Here is a 20,423-nt window from a genome sequence, read left to right as displayed (position 1 = left end):
AGAAAAACCTCTAGAGGTATGCTCACCAAATCCTATGGAGATGCTAACATTAACCTACCTAATGGAATCAAGAAAAAACTCATATCTATCAGCGAGCTAATTTGACAATGGCATCATCATCACTGCCACATTTTGGCACAAGACAAAGATGGTCAGTATGTCACCCTTTTGGTCCCCAAAATTGGGTGACTTTACCCGTTAGGTGACTCATCCCCTGCATATGCATTAACATCATCCATAAAAACACACAAAAACAAACTCAAATGTCAACAGCTTGCACTAGGTCTCGAGGGTTTCACCTAAAAATTATGTGACTATCACCCGAGTGCAGCAAAAGGGGGTATTAAATTACATTTTCTCTCATAATTTTACATAGAGAAGGGTACTATCAAGTGGAATTGGGAAGAAAAATTAGAGATTGAATAGGAAAGGGGTGTATTTTATTTGTCAAAAATTCATAGATAAAGAGTTTTAGAAATAGTCCTTGAATGCATGCGCTATACATAATTTATACATAGTGACCCCCCCGAGCACTAGGTCTTCCCAAGAACCTCACTCACATCACACTTTGTGATGGATGCATTATTGCTAATGCACATCATGTCCCATTCCCCATGTCATCATCATAAGACACTGCACTTCTCAACCTCATCCACTCCGATGTTTGTGGCCCATTACCAATTGACTCACTCACTAGCAATAAGTATATGCTTAATTTCTTAGACGATTTCTCAAAATACACAGCTACTTACTACATGGCCAAGAGATCCTAAACCTTCTCTCATTTTTGCACTTTCAAGGCACTAGTCAAAACTCAGAATGGTCGTCATATTAAAACTCTCTACAAGATTTTGGTGGGGAGTACACTTCTCATACATTCAAAGATAGACTACTTCTTTCTGTTGGCATTCAATATGAATTGTCCATCACCAACCAACCACAATAGAATAATTGTGCTGAGTGAAAGAATCGCAAACTATTCAAATCTACTTGTGCCATGCTTCTTCAAGCTATCCTCCCAAATGCCTATTAAGAAGAAGCTACCAGCACTGCTTGCTATATTTTTTACCACATCTTGTCGACTCAAAATCCTACTAATATGACCTACACCCTCTGGCATGGTCACTCACCTCATCTTGGCCACCTTCACATCTTTGGAAGCATTGCGTACCTGGTTGTGATGCAACCTCTATCAAAACTATCATCGCATGCTCAATGAACCACCTTTGTCATCTATGGTGATCTCTTTGGCATCAAGGCTTATCTCCTCTACATCCTAGACCACCATCATATTTGATGAAGAATTCATAATTTTGGGTAAATCTTGTCCACCATTGCACACTACATTCTCATCACCATCGTCATCAATCCACTCTTATCATCAATCTTTGTTGGTGGCCTCACCGACACACACACCCATGAAAATTTCCCAGCATCTTGTACCCAATCTTGAGCCTCTCTTGACCATCACAAGGATTTCCTTCATCTTCCATCCACCTCCTCATGCCCCTCATTCTCATGCACAACCAACCGGATACACTACCGCACCACCTCTTGCACCCATCTCCTCGCGTTTGACACCATCGCCAACACTACCTGCCCTAATTGCTGCTACTTCTATCACGCCTCACACACTTGGTGCTCCACTCTCATCAACTGTTAGGAAATAAGACGTAGCTAAATAGATAATTGAGTAGATTACTTAATGGAGAGAGACAGATTTATATACACGAGATTATAGAGTAGAGAGAGAGAGAGAGAGAGAGTACACACGATATACGTGGTTCACCCAATGTGGGCTACGTCCACGGGAAAGCAGCCACTCAATGGCTTTAGTACTTCAAAACAAGAAGTAGTTTACAAAGGGATTATACCCTTAATGGAGCTCCCTCCTTGCTTCACTCTCACCACCTCACACTCACCTTGTTGCATCAACTTCACACTATGAAATGTGTGTAGAAATGGCCTCCTTTTATAGGCCAAAAGGGCTGCCCTCTCTTATGAGAGACAGCCATATGTAGCCGCCCTTGTGCGAATAAGTCCAAATCGGACCCTCCAATCCGCCCATGTGTGGCCGCCCTTGAGAAGACAAGTCCGCTTTTGAATTCGGCCACCGGTCATTGACTTTCGACCACCGACCACCCGCCATTGACTTCCGGCCACCGGCCATCGGCCATTGACTACCGGCCAACCGACCGGTTGTTTTCGGACCACTTTTCGGCCGTCGTCCGGCCATAATATTCTGGCGAAAAAAAAGTCTCGGGGGCTTCCGCCCCCGAGGCCTTTAAAGTTTCCCCTGATTCTTGTCCGTGAAAATTTTGGTTTCCGGTGAGTGATTTTCCCTCACGCACGATGGCTTCTCCTCATAATGGGGGCCTTACAAATGTGCGCTTTTACCACAAAAAATTACAAGGGTAAATCAGGCTGCATACTTAACATCGACACCTCTTGCACCCATCTCCTCACCATCACCAACACTGCCCACCCTAGCTGGCGCTACTTCTATGACTGCCCGCCCTAGCTGCCGCTACTTCTATCACACCACACACACTTGGTGCTCCACTCTCATCACCACCTCTTATTTTCTGCCCTTGCTCACCCCACTCAATGAAAACTACATCCTGGCCTCGTCAAACCTCAGCTTATTTACTTTGACAATCCTCATTTTTGCTTTGTGGAAAATCCAACATGGCAGTTGCATTTCAAACGTCATGTAAAAGCACAACCCCTTAACCCCTTGCTCCACCTCGTAAGCCCCTACCACCTTTGATATTGGCCCCACCTTCACCATAGCTATCTTTTTCTCCTCACGACTCCCATGAAACCTTGCTAGAATGCCCCGAGGCATACCCATTCTAGGGTGAAAGCATGTTAATGTGAAATGCTTAGCATATAGAAAAAAACTAGGGTGCATTGTAAAATTTTCACAAGTAATATTAATTTTTATTAGAGTTTGTACAATTGGATTCCTTGTTTTAGGTGCTTTCTATTGATATATCATACGTCATAGATCTTAGAGATCTAGCTTGTGTTATTGTACTGGTAGTTAGAATATGTCAAAATTCTGCTAACTAGCACTATGGGGACAACAAAAACCATGACATGTTAACATGCTTTCACCCTCCATAAGATTTCAATGAAGTCAAGCCCCAAAAGTCTACTACTGCTACTTGCCATTGCATACACCTCAGCTATACACTTGGACCAAGCCGCCTCCAGCCATGGTCGTACCCTCTCTCTTCACGCGATCTATGAAGCCATCAATTTCTTTGTTGTACTCACCAAGGAAATGATTCTTGAGCAAGCCTCTTGAAGATGCCCTTCCCCTCTCCATTATCAATGCCCTTTCTTCTAGTGAAATCAAGAAGTGGCATGCCACCATATTGGATGAGCTCTAAGCCCCTGAAGAAGCTAACACTTGGGAGCTTGTTCACCTCTTAAGCATCATAACATTGTCTCTTGAAAATGGCCATTAAAGAAGAAATACCACCTTGACAGCTGAGTTGCTCTCTACAAATCACTCCTTGGTGCTTGTGGCTTCACTCAACAACATGGCATGGATTACTTTGACATCTATTCTCTAGCACTTGGGTATGACCGCATTTTGGCTTTTTATTGCACTTGCTAATAAGTTTAATCTTCTTTTACATCATCTTGATATAAAAACCATGTTCTTACATGGATTGATCCAAGAGCTTATCTATATGCTACAAAATCCTCATTTTAAAGACTCTCACCACTCTGATTATGTATATGAATTTCATAAGCCCATTTATGGCTTAAAATAGTCTACATGGGAGTGGTACATCTGTGCGCAACTATGACTGGGAGAATCTTATAGCCGACTACAATATCTACATATGGTAGACCTCTAAAGGCATCCCTTCTTGGCACATCAAAATACATGATTTTGCAAGCAATCAACTGTATATATCATGAATTCGTGATGAATGATAAGGACCTATGATCTACATTCCCAACATTGAAGTCATACAAGATCCAACACGTAAATTCACTCAATTATCCTAGTCAAATACATTGAAGAACTCCTCTTCTATGGTATTTTTGCTTTAGCCCACTGAGCTCACCCCGTTGCCTATTAAGCACAAGCTTGCTTGAATTTCATGCTTACACTTGCACTGGTGAACTCTACTACCCATCCTTTCATTTTTCAAAAGTCTACGCGCAATTACACTATCTTATCTCTTGCACCCACTTTGATCTTTCCTACACTAACCATATCTTATGTTGCTTTATGTCAAAGCCCTACAAAGTGTGCAAGCAAGCTGCCAAGCGTACTCTTTGCTCTCTAAACACCACCCAACACTACACCCTCAATTACTATTATGACCCCTCTAGTTCCATCTCTATCTCAGGATATGTTGATGCCAACTAGGCTGGCAATGACGAGGGGCTATGTGTTCACTTTAGTTGGTGGTTCGATCTCTAAGAAAACAAAACAGAAATATTCTATTGCAAGTTCTTCCACTGAAGAAGAATATGTTGTTGTTGCTCTTGCCTCGCGCAAGGCTCTTTGGATCTCTGAGTTAATCAAAGCACTGAAGCTACCCTTCAATGTCTCTGTTGATCCAATCACTCTTTCTGTTACAACCGATCTACTATCACACTTACAAAATCACCTTCCTTCTCCTCCAAGCTCAAACACATTAAGAAAAGATTTCTTCTTTTGAAAGAGTTGGTCACAAATGGTTTTATGAATCTGGTGTATGTACCATCTATAGAAAATTGGGGAGACTTTCTCACCAAGCCTGTGACCGCCACCAATCAAATAGCCTCATCTCGCGGTTTGATTTTGATCCCTACTGGATGAACTTCCCTTTGAAGGGGGATGACCTACGTCTATGACATGACTACTTTCCTATTGTTGTGTCAACATCACAAAGTTTTTTCATGTTGTATATATATCTCATCAATCTCAATGTGTTGCAACAAGAAGTCCACCTGTAGGAGATGTAAACGTTACCTAGTAATTTGGTAAGGGTGAATTTTCTCCACCCACCTACCTCAATTTCCACATGTGTTATTCCAGGTACCCAAGTTTCCACATGTGCTATCCCACCTACCTCAATTTCCAGGATCTTGAGCACTTACACTATAAGAGGAAAAATTGAGAACCGCCAAGATTACCGCGGATTAACAAATGGAAATGGAAAGAGAAAACATTTCATTTGGGACAATAGACCTAGCAATAGGCACGACAATGGTTTGTCAACAATAGACATAGTAATAGTCGCGGATATATATCCACAAATATTACCGCATCTTTTGCCACGACTATTATCGCATCTTTTTTGTGCTTATTACTACTGATATTACCGCTATACGGTTCTTAAAAATAAAGGCTCTTATTTGGGCCCTAATTTTGGGTGGCCCAAATGGGCACCTTTATTTTTGACTTGAAATTTCAAGCTACACATACCTTGATAATTTAAAGGTAAAAAGAGAAATAATTTGAAAAAATTTACAAATAAGATCTAAATTTTAATTGAATTTTATATACATGTGATCAAGGAGTTCTTTTGTGCCACATTTGCACTTGTAAAAGAGGACTACAAAAAAGTATCTATCTGTCCAAGTCCTCGTCGTTGTCCACAGGTACATACGTTTGATTACCTTAACTCTACCTTAATCCAAACCAAATTAAACAAATTAATAACACAAAACAATTAGTATAATATGATTTGTCCACACTTATCGCATGTAGAGATTGAATTATTGAGTTGAATTTCTCGCGAGAGATGTGCTGGTTCTCCAACAACCATTGCCAAGTATCAAAATCTATGTGCCACTCTTGATACTTGGGCTATCCCTCTAGTCGGGTGACTCAGAGTGATATCTTCTTAAGTTCACAATAACAAAATAAATCCATAAACTAAAATATTTTTTAACCAGTTTAGGCTCCAATTTTAAAAAAACTTACATATTTGTCCTTCTAAGTTGCTTTGCCTCTCGAACCATAATGTGTGGGAGTCTGTCTAGCCCGAGCATCGTGCTATTGACTATAGGATGAGCCCTTTTCCTACATTGCCCACTCCCACTCCGGAGTTCCATGTTTCCACCACGATAGTTCTTGTCTACATTTGCGACCTGGTTGGCCACTGTGAACTGTACACTTGATTGCTTATTTTTTATTTTATTTTTATAAAGCCCTCCAACCCTCCATTAGCTAGTCACTGGGCTAATTGAGTAAAAAAATAAATAAAATAAATAAGAAAATTATATTATGGTCTTTTTTGTGTGTAAACATTTCATTGTATATATGGCCTATATATAGGGATTTTTTATAATTATTTTGGTAATCTATTTAAATATTTATACTTAGGTGTGTGTTTTATTAAACCTGTGTACGTCTTCTTTCATCCTCTTCACCATAAATATATTTTTTGGCCAATGTGTAAATACTCTAACCTCATATTTTTTTTTTATACAAATCACCCCCACATTTTCACCCTCACCCTTGTGAAAACAAAAAATCAATTTCTACTCCCTCAGTCACGTTTATTATATTATTTTCATTTACTTGATACCTTTACCTTTTTCACCCAAAATAATACAAAAGAGGGACCATATCATATGATTCCAATATCTTTTTTCATATCCATATTTCTTTCATATTTTTTAATTATCTACTCATTATTCTAACACCATGTGCTTATTGAGCTAAAATCCATGAATAGTCCATACACTAGTCCCACCACGTATACATTTTTTCATTCACCAATAATCCTCCTCCATGCATGTGTAAAGATAACTTGGATGCTTTGTATCATGATATGACAAAGGAGGGGCTCACTCTAGGATGCATTGTGCAAATTCAACAAAGGAGGGGGCCACTAAAAGACTTTTGCAGGCATTAAAAATAGGCTTTTTGGTGAAAATTTTGGTGCCTATCGTTGCTCTGAATATTAAGAAGTGACCAGCAAAACAAATGTAATCCACAAGCTGAATAATCACCTCAATTTTTTGCTACCATCGGTGAGATATGAATTTTATAGTGGACCCCAGTCTACCCACTCCTTCTCACAAGTCACCCCTAGTCTTCTCTCACTTCTCTTCACACTTCTACACACACACACACCCATATTTGTTTCTCTCCATCCCTCACTAAAACTTGCAACTTTCATGGCTTCTTTCAACTTCTTCACCATTCCCATCTCTCCCTTACTCCATAGCTCAAAAATTATCATCTCTACACACATATAACTCAATTTCTCTCTCTAGAGTCAAACTCATACTACCATAATCTCTTCATCCTTTCACAAAAAGAGAAAAATTCAGCATAAATAACCAATCTCAAGCTCTACAAAAGGAGGAGTTTGATCATGGAAAATTCAACTTTTCCATGGTCACAAGAACTACACCGAGAGAGTTCTACAACCGCTTCATTCACTCGAGGAGATAGGTGGAAAATTCCCTTTCCATCTTGTGGTTTCCATCAAATTGTGTATATCCTAATCCTTCTTTTACTTTTTATCATTGTCTAAATTATATAATGAACCTTGAGTGCATATGCCATGTAATTTTACCCCATTCTACTAACTACAAACTACTAACACTAATGACTAACCCTTCTTATAAATTGCACCCTCTACTATCTACTAGAGTAGGCAACCTCACACAAAAATCACTCACCTCTCTAAAATCTTCTCTATTTCATCTCAATAATTCTCTCCACTTGAGCCCACATCCATGTGACTCAAGAGACAAGAGATCCCCACTCTCATAAGAACACATAATAAACTTGGTTTTCTATGTAAATGTTGATCAGAAAATAATCCTGATAAGGGCTCTCCTCACCTATAAATTGAGCCCTTTTCCCATTGTAAATGGTATGATCTCTACACTATTGCTCACTAATTTGAGCATACCATTCTTCTATACACCAATAATTGTGGTGTATATGAAAGCTTTTTGAGTTAGTTGTAGCATTGCAAGGGAGTGAGTGATCCATAACTTCCAATCAAAGTTGAACCTACTCTTGCACATCAATTGAATCAATAATTTGGATGTAATTATGGTTCAAAACTAAGAGAGTCTCTCCAATTTACGCTTGGCAATCTCTTCTTGTTTGGTTTAAGGTGACACGTTCTAATGTTGATATCTTTTTTGTAATATTTTCTTGTATGTGACTCAAGAGCTTTTTTGTTTGTTTTGTTGCTTGGGAAAACATTATAAGAGGGTTGTATGGTGAGAGGGTTCCTATAACCCTAAGATAATGTGTAAATTGCAACACCACCAAACTTAATTGTGTCTCTTGACTCTCCTTCAAGCTGGTGTCAATCATTCAAATTGAAGCTAAATCCTTGCACAAAACTCTATGTGCGTATGTGTGTGTGTGTGTTTGGTGTGTGTATTTGTAGCATTGATACTACTGATAGTACACCCTTCCTTCTTGCTTGTATTGCTCAAGGATTCTCCTATTTGGCATCCTAGTTTGCTCCATAACTAGGTGGTGCCCCTTCACTTGTTGTTGGCTGTGGGTTTGTTGTTGTTTTGCTTGTTTGTGGTAGCTCTAGCCCCAATTGAGCAGCACGAGAGCTTTGATGAGTGTTTAGAGGTTTCCTCTCTTACTGCCCACCCCGGACTGCCTCACTGCCATACTTTACTTTGTAGTAGCACCCATGCGTGTCTGGCATGGGTGTGTCAGTGTCTTTCTCCTCTATATTTGGAGTGGCACGTTTTGAAATAGGGGACTCTGTCCCCACTCCACTACCAAAACAAGTAAATCCATAGGATTTCCCACCACTCTGCCTCGCATGATGCTCATTTCCTTGAGACGAACGTCAGTGCATGCTACCAAAAGAAGCTCATTGACCACTTGTGGTTTGTCGACAATGCTTGGGTGAAGCAGGTGTCAAATGTAATGTCATGTGGCCCTGTGAGGGAAGGAGAGTAGGTCGGTAAGAAGAGAACAGTAGAAAGAGATTCCATCAGTGCGAGGCTCTCGACGTAGAGAGTCCCTCCCTTGCTCACCCATAGCGTGGTCCATTGAGAAAGACCTTAGTCCGCAAGCTAAGACCGATTGTAGCGGCCAAAGAGAGTGCGCATTGGAGGTCTGGATCTACCACTGGTGGAGGAATCTTGGTGGTAGATGGCACCGCTGTAAGAGGGCCATGCATGCTAATAACCAAAATAAATGTACACTCATTGTCTCAAAAAACTAACGATAGATACACTTAGATCCATTGCTTGGACTTATCGCCTCAAGACTTGGGTCCACTAGAGGCGACGTCCAACCAAAGAAGAATGACTAGGTTGCTCTCTAGTAGGTGATCTCTCATCGGACATCTACATTAAAGGTAGATAAGTATTAGGATATCTTACACACATATATACTATTAAACATATGTAGGGGCTAGTAGTGACAATAGTCTAATGGAATCTCTATACATAACATCACAATCTCAACCGTGGTAAAACCAAGGGTACGTTGCGGTAATCTATATGTGAGTGGATCAAAAACCACAATGCCACAATTAAAAAGGGACTATACCCAAGAGAAAACATTCAACCATTGGATGTTATGATCCCTTGCTTAGTGCCTATATCCATGTATATACACACACACACACACACACACATATATATAAACGTAACTACATATATATAGATACATATATATATATATATATATATATATAAAAATACATAGCTCTATCTCTCCCTCTTTCTACCTCTCTCTTTCTCTTTAGGGTTTAGCTCTCCCTCATTCCTATCTATCTCTCTCCCTCCCTCCCTATATCTCTCCCTCTCTTCCCCTCTATCTCTCTTCCTCTTTGTCTCTTCACACCCCCTCCCCCCCCCCCTTCCCTTGCCCTCTCCTTCTCTCTCCCTCTCCCTACCTCCCCCTTTTCCTCTATATCTCTCCCTCTTTATCTCTTTTCCTATATTTATCCCTCCCTCTCTCTCTCTCTATCTCTCTCTATTTCCCTCTATCTCTTCCTCTCCTTCGCTATCTCTCTCTCTTTCCCCACCTCTCTCTCTCTCTCTCTCTCTCTCTCTCTCTCTCTCTACTCTCTTTATTTTCTCCCTCTTTCCCTTTCCCTCTATTTCTCTATCTACTAATCTCTCGATCTCTCCCTCCCTCCCTCTTCCTCCCTCCCTCTCTCTCTCTACTCTCTCTTTCTCCCTCTTTCACTCATCTCTCCCTCTATATTTCCCTCTTTCTATATCCTTATCTCTCTTTCTCTCTCTCTCTCTCTGTCTCTCTGTCTCTCTTCTCTCTTCTATCTCTCTTCTTTATCTATATCTCTACTCCCCTTTTCACTCTCTCTCTCTCTCTCTCTCTCTCTCTCTCTCTCTCTCTTGCTTTCTCTCTCTCTCTCTCTCTCTCTCTCTCTCTCTCTCTCTCTCTCTCTCTCTCTCTCTCTCTCTCTCTCTCTCTCTCTATTTCTACTGTGCCCAAGGAGGAGACAAGTCCCTCGAGAAAATAGGGATGCGTGACCTATGAGACCGAGTGACAATTGAAAATATGATTTTGGAATTGTAATGGATACCCATGGAATGTGGGGGTTGGCATTGATGAACTAACAAGAAAAAGCCGATGTTGTACTTCTTGTTGAAACTTGGGAGCATGATACACAAAGGAATAACGGCTTGGAGGATTACAATGTACACTCATTGATGTGGTCAAAGAATCTCAAGCAATGAAGAGGACAAGAGAATCATGACTATGCATTGCAAATAGTGACCTCTTCAATGCATTATTCTTGCATAAAGTCAAGTACCATTTGTTCCAATTGATCGATGCATAGACCAAAGAGAGTTGGTGACAACGGACATCCTTGTTTACCCCAATAGTGCTTACAATTTAATTTCTGAAATCTCTCTTCCCATGCGCAATTGACAAATCACCTTCTCATAGATTTGAGAAACCACAAGCATAAACTCACTTGGCACTTGGAGTTCTTACATGGAATCATATCAAAGGATTTCTTAAAGTCCACAAAACAACAATACAATTGCTTGCCTTTCAATTGACTTTCCTCCATGAGAACACGAAGAGTGACAAGATTATCAATGCTGCTATGGCATCAACGAAAACTTGCTTGTCCCTTTACACGCTTGTCATTCTCTTCAGCTCAATCACTCAATTTCATCTCCATTATTTACCCAAACAACTTTGCCATAAGAGACCCAATCATTATAGTCCGGTAGTTGTTTACATTCTTTAAATCCCCTCCTTTATGCAAAGGCTTAACCCAATTAGTACTCCAATCATAAGGCATACCATGTTGAAGTGCAAGGTTGAACATATCACACATCCACTCATGGGTAAAATCTCCCGTCCATTTGATCATCTCCGGCTTGATACCTTGAAGATCTCTCGCTTTGCGAGTGGCCAACTTTTCAAGCCAACCCTCCATGTGCTTGTTTCCAGGCTTCTCTCTCTTGCAAACGCCTTGTCTTTGCCACTGTCCACAAGTCCACCCACTTGGTCATAATCTTTGCATTAAGAATACAAAAGTTATTGACCACTCGGGATAGATTCATATCCATGTTAAGTAGTTTTCCCTTTCCACTTGGCAAGTGTGAAGTCATCCTTGCATCTTTCTCGTCTGACCACATGCAAGGCATTGAAGGATCAACTTGTGCCAAATACTTTGATATGAAACAAATGCCTCTTAAACGATCCACCCTTCGGCCATACATGCCTCTGGTTGAGACCGTAGCCGTACAAAATCTTTGAGAGTCTTTAAAAACCTCTCTAAGAAGAACATCCATTGTCCGTGCACTAATCCACGTATAGCAATCTCCTCCACCACGTGAACCAAGAGGTGAATTTGACTAAGCAAGACCAATCGAGGAAATGCATCTTCAATGGCACACACAGTTTCTGTTGCAAGTGTTTGAGTAGCAGGGATAGCATCTATTTTGATTTCCTTGGAGCTCACAAATCTGCAAGAAAGAAAACAAGGATACACTAAGTGCTAGTTGAACTTATTGTGTACATAAAAAAGGTGTAGTTGAGTGGAGTCTTGTGGTGTACCTTACTAGCTCTCCTAGTTTGAAAATAGTGTCCTTGACTTTCTTGTCCCGACATATACATATACTCACCGGCAGAATGAACTACAATGTAAATCAGGCGAAGGGAAAGTGATTGAAATTCATACACACAAACTATAGATAGAATAGGGAGTATGAAGGTTATATGAAGCATCTTGTGCCAATCATGGGCTTCGGCTCTTCTCGAGCGTGCCTTTCGACGCATGAATGGTCTCCCGCTTGCCCGTTTATAATTTTCTCTCTCCTTGTTGACGTCGGAAGCCACCTGTTGGGTCTTTTGTGTTATTTTCCTTCGACATTAAAAACTCTTCCTTTTCTTCTCTCTTGAATAACAGGTTTGGAGTTCAACTCCTCGTCGGCTAGATATTTAAGGTCTCTTGGGATAATTTCCTACGACGTTAAAACTCTCTTCTTCATCTTTCTCTCCCCTGCGTGAACCCCTCTCTACACACACACTCTCATTCTCTCTCTCCCTCTAACTTTTTCTCTCTTTCTAGTGTCTTACTCTCCCTCTCTCTCCCCCTCTGTCTCTAACTTTCCCTCTCTCTCTCTCTCTCTCTAGCTCTCACACTCTCTCTAGTTCTTGTCCTCTCTCTCCTACCCGTGGCCCACTCTCACTCTTTCTCCTCGTGCCTTTTCCCTTGTCTCATTCACACACAAACGCACACGCCCACATCCCTTGCTACCTCACACTCTCTCTCTCTCTCCCCCTCTCTTGCGCTGACACAACCCCTCTCCTCAGAGCGCGCTGTGCCGCTGCCCCCTCGATTGTCGCTCTCTCTCTCTACCCTTTGCACCCGCATCCCAGAGCCGATTGTTCCCGCCACACGTTGCCACCTCAGCACGGCCTTTCAGCGCTGTCAGTTCAATGGTCCACGCACTCGTCAACGGCCTCCCGTCAGGTAAGCCTGCAGGTAATTTTTGTATTATTTTAATAATTCAATATAAAATCAAGTGAAAATTCCAAAAAAAGAGGATTTAAAGATGACTAAAAAATCAAATAAAAGTTCAAAACAAGAATAAAAAAGAAAAAGGAATTTAAAAAATCAAAAAAATAAAAAAACCTCACATTTTTAAAAAAATAATAATAAAAATATTGTGGTGTGTGGTCGTGTGTCCGACCACCTAGTGTGGGAGGACACTTCTGCTGTTCTTGGCATGTAGCCTTTCCAGTGCTCAATATAAGGAGCTGCCTCAAAGGAGCTGCCTCACTCGTTGAGGGCAAGCTTAGTTTGGTCCAGTCTCTCTCTCAGTTGTCTTGTAGTGAGCACACTACATTGGTGGAGTTGACGGGCAGTTAGAGAGACTTCTTGTTTTATCTTCTTTTTCTTGATTTCGTCTTAGCTTTAGGAGATGGTGTACGCCCTGGATACTGGCTAGAGAGGAGGATGTGAGTTTCTTCCTTGCTCTTCGAAGCTCCAGCTCTTTTGAGTTCCTAGAAACAACCATTGTAATTCTCATCGTCACCTTCAGCACCATCACCAACACCCTTTGTTTGAACCTATCTCTCATAAGCCTTGTCCAGTTTCCCCTCGCCCCCCTTGTCCAGTTTCGCCTCGCCCCCTGTTTCTGTGTGCAAGGGCAGTACTCTCGAGACTGGCGATGGCAACAAGAATGATGCAGCAGGTGAGCATGAGCAAGCGGCCTACGATGCTGCAGATGGTGGTGATGGTATTCATGCTGACGTGCATGGTAAGCTTATCTGCTTCAGAGGTAGCGCGGAGGCCGCGGAGGATCATGATGTACCTCACATGCACGCTCGTAGCAACTGGTGCTGCACAAGAAGTTACACGTCACTTTCTTCATTTTCTTCTCCTCTACGCCGTCCTTGGCTTCAGTAGGCTTCTTCTCTGCAGCGGCCTTCTTGCAAGTAGGCTTCTTGCCTGCCTTGACCATATAAGCCTTGGACAAGATTCCTATGTCGAGATGCACCCGCTTCAGCACATTGAAGATGTAGATCTTGCAGGCCTCAGTGCTCTTCGCCTTCTTCTTTCCTGGCGGCGACACGCCACTTTGGTTTCCCCAGGATGGTTGAGTTTACCTACTGCTTTCGCAAGTGGACCCAAGCTCACTGAGCTCCTTGTTGCAGAGCAGCGTTCTCTGGCTCTTCTGCGAGAGCAAGCTCAAGGTCTAGCCCGCATCTGGAAAACCATACCCAACACCAACGATGGCAAGACCCTCAAAGACCAGATCACTTATCAGATCAGACTCCACAACAAAGCTCAGCAGGTTTTACTTTCTTCTTATCAGAACAACAATAATGTCAATGTTTCTAGCAACAATGACAAAGGTTTGAGGACTTGTCAGATTGTTGCGATCCCCAAGTACAAAGTGAAGGAGGGTCTGCCTTGGCATCCTAAATATGACAGATTTCTTTTTTCATGGAGACAACACACACTATGGTGGCAACAACGTGATGGTGCACGGTTCTATGGGCTGGACCATGGCGTTCTGCGAGGTGGCCAAGTTATTTGTGAATTTTTTGTGTGGAAATCCATACTACATGCCCTCTCTCAGGCTATGGGGTTCACGGAAGTACTATGTGATAAAGCTTTTGTGGTTGCTATTCAAATTGACAAGAGTTGCTGCATCTTTGGTGCAGAGGTGCCTAGTCTGTTCATTTGCAAAAGTAGTAATCAAGGTCCATGATTCAGTTTAAGTTTTAAGGTCTCTTTCTTTGTAGTAGGTTTTTCCTAGTCTTTGTCTTACTCGATCACACCGAACCCCTTTATGGAGATGATGTATGTCGCAAAAAATTTCGCACCTAATCCTCAGTCAGCAGTCCTTCCTCGTCTTGTCCATTTCATTGGGATAGCGACCTAGTGTTTGCATAAGTGAGATGTTTAAGTTCCATGCCTTGATGATGATCGGCATGATGTTGAGTCTAGCCCCCAAGTTCAGTCCCTAATCCTTGAGTCGTTGTATGATCACTCCCCCCAGATGAGGCGTCGGAGTTGATCTCTCTTATGAAGTCCATTCTCAGCCCAACATTGTAAAAAGATGTCCATCTTTTTCTCCCTAAGGGGGGAGGTGTGGTGTGTGGTCGTGTGTCCGACCACCTAGTGTGGGAGGACACTTCTGCTGTTCTTGGCATGTAGCCTTTCCAGTGCTCAATATAAGGAGCTGCCTCACTCGTTGAGGGCAAGCTTAGTTTGGTCCAGTCTCTCTCTCAGGTGTCTTGTAGTGAGCACACTACAATATAAAAGGGTTTTAAAAAATCACAAAAAAAATTAAGAAAACTAATAAATAATTCACAAAAAATTAAAAACCTCATAAAAAATTACAAACAAATCAAAACTTTACAGAAATAATCATAAAAATAGAAAACTCATAAAAAATCAATAAAAGAAATTTAAAATTTTACAAAAAATAAAAACACAAAAAAATCAATAAGAATCCAAAAATTCATAAATAAATCACAAAAAAATCAAAACTGATTGGAAAAATCTCAAAAAACTCTAAAAATCATAAAATCTTTAAAAAATCACAAAAAATGGAAATTAAAAAAAATTCAAATTTTTTTGTAAAAAATCATAAAAAGACTAAAAAGATTAAAAAATTCAAAATTTCACAAATAACTAGAAAAAAATAAAAAGAAAGTTGCAAAAGGTGCCAGAAACAGCCAGAACGAGATCGAAAAGAAAAAAACAATGCTTAGAAAAATAGCAAAGCCGGAAAGTGTACCGCACATCGAGCAAACAAAGCAAACCGAGCACACCGTGCAAAGCAGATCAGATCAGCCAAAAAAGCAAGCAAAACGACCAATTTGAAGCAGTAGAGCATTAAATAAATTTCAAAAATTTTGCATGTGAGAACCGAGCAGGTGCAAGTGTAGCAATGCAAATTAGCTTCCAATTGGACAAACATGCACAAATCACGGTGGATTGCAGATTAAACTATTCAAGGCCCAGGTTTTCATCATTTCAAAAGGTTGCAATTAATTGTGACACAATCAAGCTAGAGTTAATCAACTCGTGTGAGTCTGAAGAGCAGTCAATTGCAAAAGTGCTTTGACTAAAGCAGTTTAATCAAACCAAGCAGCATAAATTGTGCTAGTCAACCCCAAAATCTGCCAATTGATAATTTTCTAGATTGATCCAACATGGACTCAAATAAAACCGAGAATTCAAGCACAACCGAGCAAACCAGTAGCAGTGGAAACACATGCACAACTGCAACATAGCAAATTTTGTAGCTATATGGCTACAATGGGGATAATTTTTTGTACACAGATACAGAAGATCAAAGGTATCTTATGAGTGGCAAAAGCAAGACAGGAGCCAAAATCCTATTGATCAGAGTAAGCCAGATTCAGAGAACTCCTAGATGTTCACAGACATCAGTGGGGCCAGGTATTGAAAACTCAAAAAATGAAGTGCAGATAAAAGTGCAAAAAATCAACCTAAGTGATTATCCAAAAATCTTCACATGCCAACAAAACATACAGTTGGTGCATATGCAATCACGGTCATTGTACATGGATTACAGTGGTCAGATCTATAGTCGCGAGCCAGTAATGGAAGATCCAACAAATCAACCAATAGGAGCCAATCTAATTGGAGAACCGAGCCAAAGACAGTACAAAGGTCAAGACGGAGCAGTCTATATCTTGATGCTTAGTGTTTTGAAACAAGATGCCGACAACTTGGCAAGCACAGAAGCAGAAACTTCTCAGGTAGAGCTTGACATGACAGAACCAAAAGAAATACCACCAGTCATGGCATATTGCTCAGATTGTGGACAAAAAGGTGGACATTTTTTTGAAGATTTGTCCAAGAAATCCTGACAACAGGAACACATCAACTGCCAAGCAAAACACATAGCAAATTGGAAATGAAAATCTCGATGTAAGTGCATTTAACTTGTCACTTTAAATGCAATCAGATGATTCTGCATTACCATTAGAAGCACCAATAAAAGCACTGCAAGTTCAAAATCATCATAAAGATGCAAGGACACCTGAAAAGCTTAAAATTGATTCTTTGAACAACAAATTCTTGCATGAATTTGTTCAAGGTGTCCAGCTATCACAGAGTGTTGAAAAGACTGTTAGGTTTGCAAATGACTATGAATCCACTTCCACAAGTGTGCAATCATTCATGAGTCTAAGGGACACATCAGACAGAATGATGTTAGCTTTGTATGGTATACATAATTCATATGCACACTATGTAGACAAAAAAGAAAAACTATACAAAAAGGATCAACCAGTGTTTGAACGGCCCACATATCAGCTCATAGAAGTACGTCCATTGATAGATCAAAAATCATGGTTCATTTCAGAAGAAAGAATCTATTATAGCCCATCCTCTCTAGAGCTGAAGTATATTACCCGAGTGAACCCAAAAATCTGTTCAGAGCCAAACTCTCCTCCATCGAAAATCAAGCTTCGATGTTGTGACCAAAAGAACATATACTTTGACCAAAACAATCGTAGATATAGACGAGAGTCTAGCATCTATGATGCCTTGGGTCCTGAAACCACAAAAGCTTAGATCATAGGAGACCCATGGGATAGACAATATCAGGGCAAAGATAATGCCATCTACAGCTCGACTTGGGGAATAATTTGTCATGTTTCACGAAGATACATAGGAAACTATGCAGAAGGTTTACAGATGCCAAACATCAACAGTGCTATCCAAAGTGTACCTTCACACTCCCAAAAGGTGAGACTAAACTAGAGCCAAACAAATTTTGAACTCTTACAATGAAGCAGACTTAGTGGTCACCCTAGGAAGGGGGGAGCTGTAAATCCATCAAGCTCAGATCTTATACTAGGAAATGCTACACCAGTTAGAAGCCCTAGAGCTTCTAGCCAACAGACCTCTTCAAAGCAGAAACCATTGAAAGATCATATGGTTGTTGGAAGTTTCCAATTGACCCAAATTCCAACAGATAAATGCCTCTATGAAGATAATCAAGGACAAAAGTTTCAACTGATCTCCAAAAGTCAAATCCAAAAACCAACAAATCCCATAGTGTTTAAACAGTTACATGTGACCAAGCTCACATATGCATATCAAGATGCACATGGTAACAAGTATCAGCAAGTTCATGACCTTGTTAAAACCCCTATGGATGGTGCGACTAAAGTCAAAGACTATCTTAAGATGATGCAAAGCCTCAAGCTGCCAAAACACGGACAAAAAAGTCAAAGTCGATGGGAGCTAAAGTCCAAAAATCTACACAAAGGTCACCACCATAATCTCCTCCGAAGAGACAGATTTTGCTAGAAAGTACAGTGGATCTATTAAGATCAAGAGTTACCCAGATGCAGGAGGACAATTCTTAACAATTGCAAAAAAGTGCAGTATCACAGCCAATGGCGTCAACATTGATTGAAACAAATGATCAAAGAAAGAAAATACAGATAAAGCTCAACAAAAGGATGCTTCCACAGCAAAAGTAGTCAATTAGGATAAAAATCCTGAGAATATCAAGTGCAACATTGTTGGTGAGAACGAAGGAAAGCTGTCAAGAGAAGTAAAGCTAGATTTGCAGTTAGACAAGAACAGGCTCATGTCTTTTCGCACTTGGAAAAGATGTGGCCAACCACAGCAGGAAGATGCTCCTGAATTTGTGAGCATATCACAAAATAAACAAGCAAAATCCTGAGGAATCATCTCCACCACCATTGAAGTAAGTTCACAAATCATCACAGCTCAATTCCATGTGATCACAACAAAGGATATACCAGACGGCATCATAATGGGAATGCCAATGGACCAGAAGATGCTAGAGATACAAAGTTCAAACATGACGGAGTCATCACAGACATCAAAGAATAAAGACCAAGACTGGTCACCCAAGGACGACAACACAAAGTCCTCAAGCACAGTTAAAATGGAGACTTATCTCAAAGCAGATCTTATTGAAGATGATTCATCTCCATTGGACAGAATTGTAGAAGAGCTTAAAGCAAACCAGAAAATATCAAGTGCAGATCAAACAAAGCAAAGAGAAACCACAATAGCTATTGAGCAGAGAATGACACCAAAGCCAAAAGTTAATAAGAACGAGATTGCAAAAAACCAGGAAGAAATAGGAATTCCAAAGATCAATCACTCATTGCCAGTTGAACCAGTTGGTGCAAGTCAGATTGGAAAACAAAGTCTCAAGCCACCCTCCATAGAGACACAATTAAATCAAGATGAGACCATGGAAAAAGCAGGACAAATATCTTCAAGAGAACCAACAATGAGCATAGCTGTAGTTCTCAACAGTACAAAAGGAGTAAGTGTCAGATGCAATGCTCTACTGGATAAAGAAGCAAAGTGCAATATGGTTGCAGACACCATTCAGAGCATTCTAGAGATTACTCCATGCAAACATGATAGAAAAACAATGCTAAGTTTGCATGCAGGTCAACAAGAAATGGTTGCTACCCTTAGCATCCAAGATCATGAAGAGCAGGTGAAGTTTCAGGTGAAGCCTTCAAAAGAAATGCTTGCAGATGTAATCCTTGGACATTAGTGGTTAGACCACCACAAGTCCTACAAAGAAGATAAAATGCGAATACTCTCTTTTCCAAGAGATATCAAGTGGCATTTACAGGTACTGTTAATGCTAGATTCACAATTGCAAAAGTCACAAGGATCGAAGACAAATCTTGCAGACAAAGGTAAAGCTAAAGTGGAACCTCCACCAACTAGCAAAGAAGGTGTGACAACATATGCCTCTACATCAAAGAACCCTCATGGATCAGTTTTTTCAAGCAAGTTAGGCTTTCAAAACTTCAAGTCAAGTGCTGACCCAACGAAAACCTCCAAGGAGACACCGAAAAAAGCAAATATATTTCAGCAAAAGTATGGCAAGAAAGCAAAGGAAAGTCAATAAAGTGTTTGTTCAAAATAGTTTAATCAAAGTCAATGATACGGTTTGGATTAAAGACAGGGAGTCAACACAGAAAGACAAACACATGGGATGGATAGCATCACAATGGAGCTTAAAGGAACATGAGTACTATGGAGGTAACAGACAGATATGGGTGCCAAAACCAAAGGTTAGGGCATATGAAGTAACTTCAAGTCCCTCCCAGGAAAGAAGGCCCACAAGTTATCAACCTCGACAATATCCTAGGATACCTAAGAAGCAGGTATACAACAGAAAAACATCGAAAGATGCTAAAATCTATCAAAACTCTCAAGAGGACATAGAACAAAGACAGATGTCATAGAATCCTACTCTTGGACAAAGATTCTACACAGGTAAAACAAGGATTTGGATAAGAGGCAATTGCAAGCTGCAGCTCACCAGACCTACATAAAGATCTCAAGAATTCAACAAAACCTAGAGCAAACCAAAGTCAACAATGGAGATACAAAGGTCATCAAGAGATTTGGATTCCTAAGTCTTCCAATGCTCCTAGTCACAAGCCAGATGCCGACACTAAA

This window comes from Adiantum capillus-veneris, chromosome 1, assembly GCF_014529385.1.
Source record: "Adiantum capillus-veneris isolate H3 chromosome 1, ASM1452938v2, whole genome shotgun sequence".
In the NCBI taxonomy this organism is placed as follows: Eukaryota; Viridiplantae; Streptophyta; class Polypodiopsida; order Polypodiales; family Pteridaceae; genus Adiantum; species Adiantum capillus-veneris.
Note: the sequence above shows the minus strand (reverse complement) of the source record.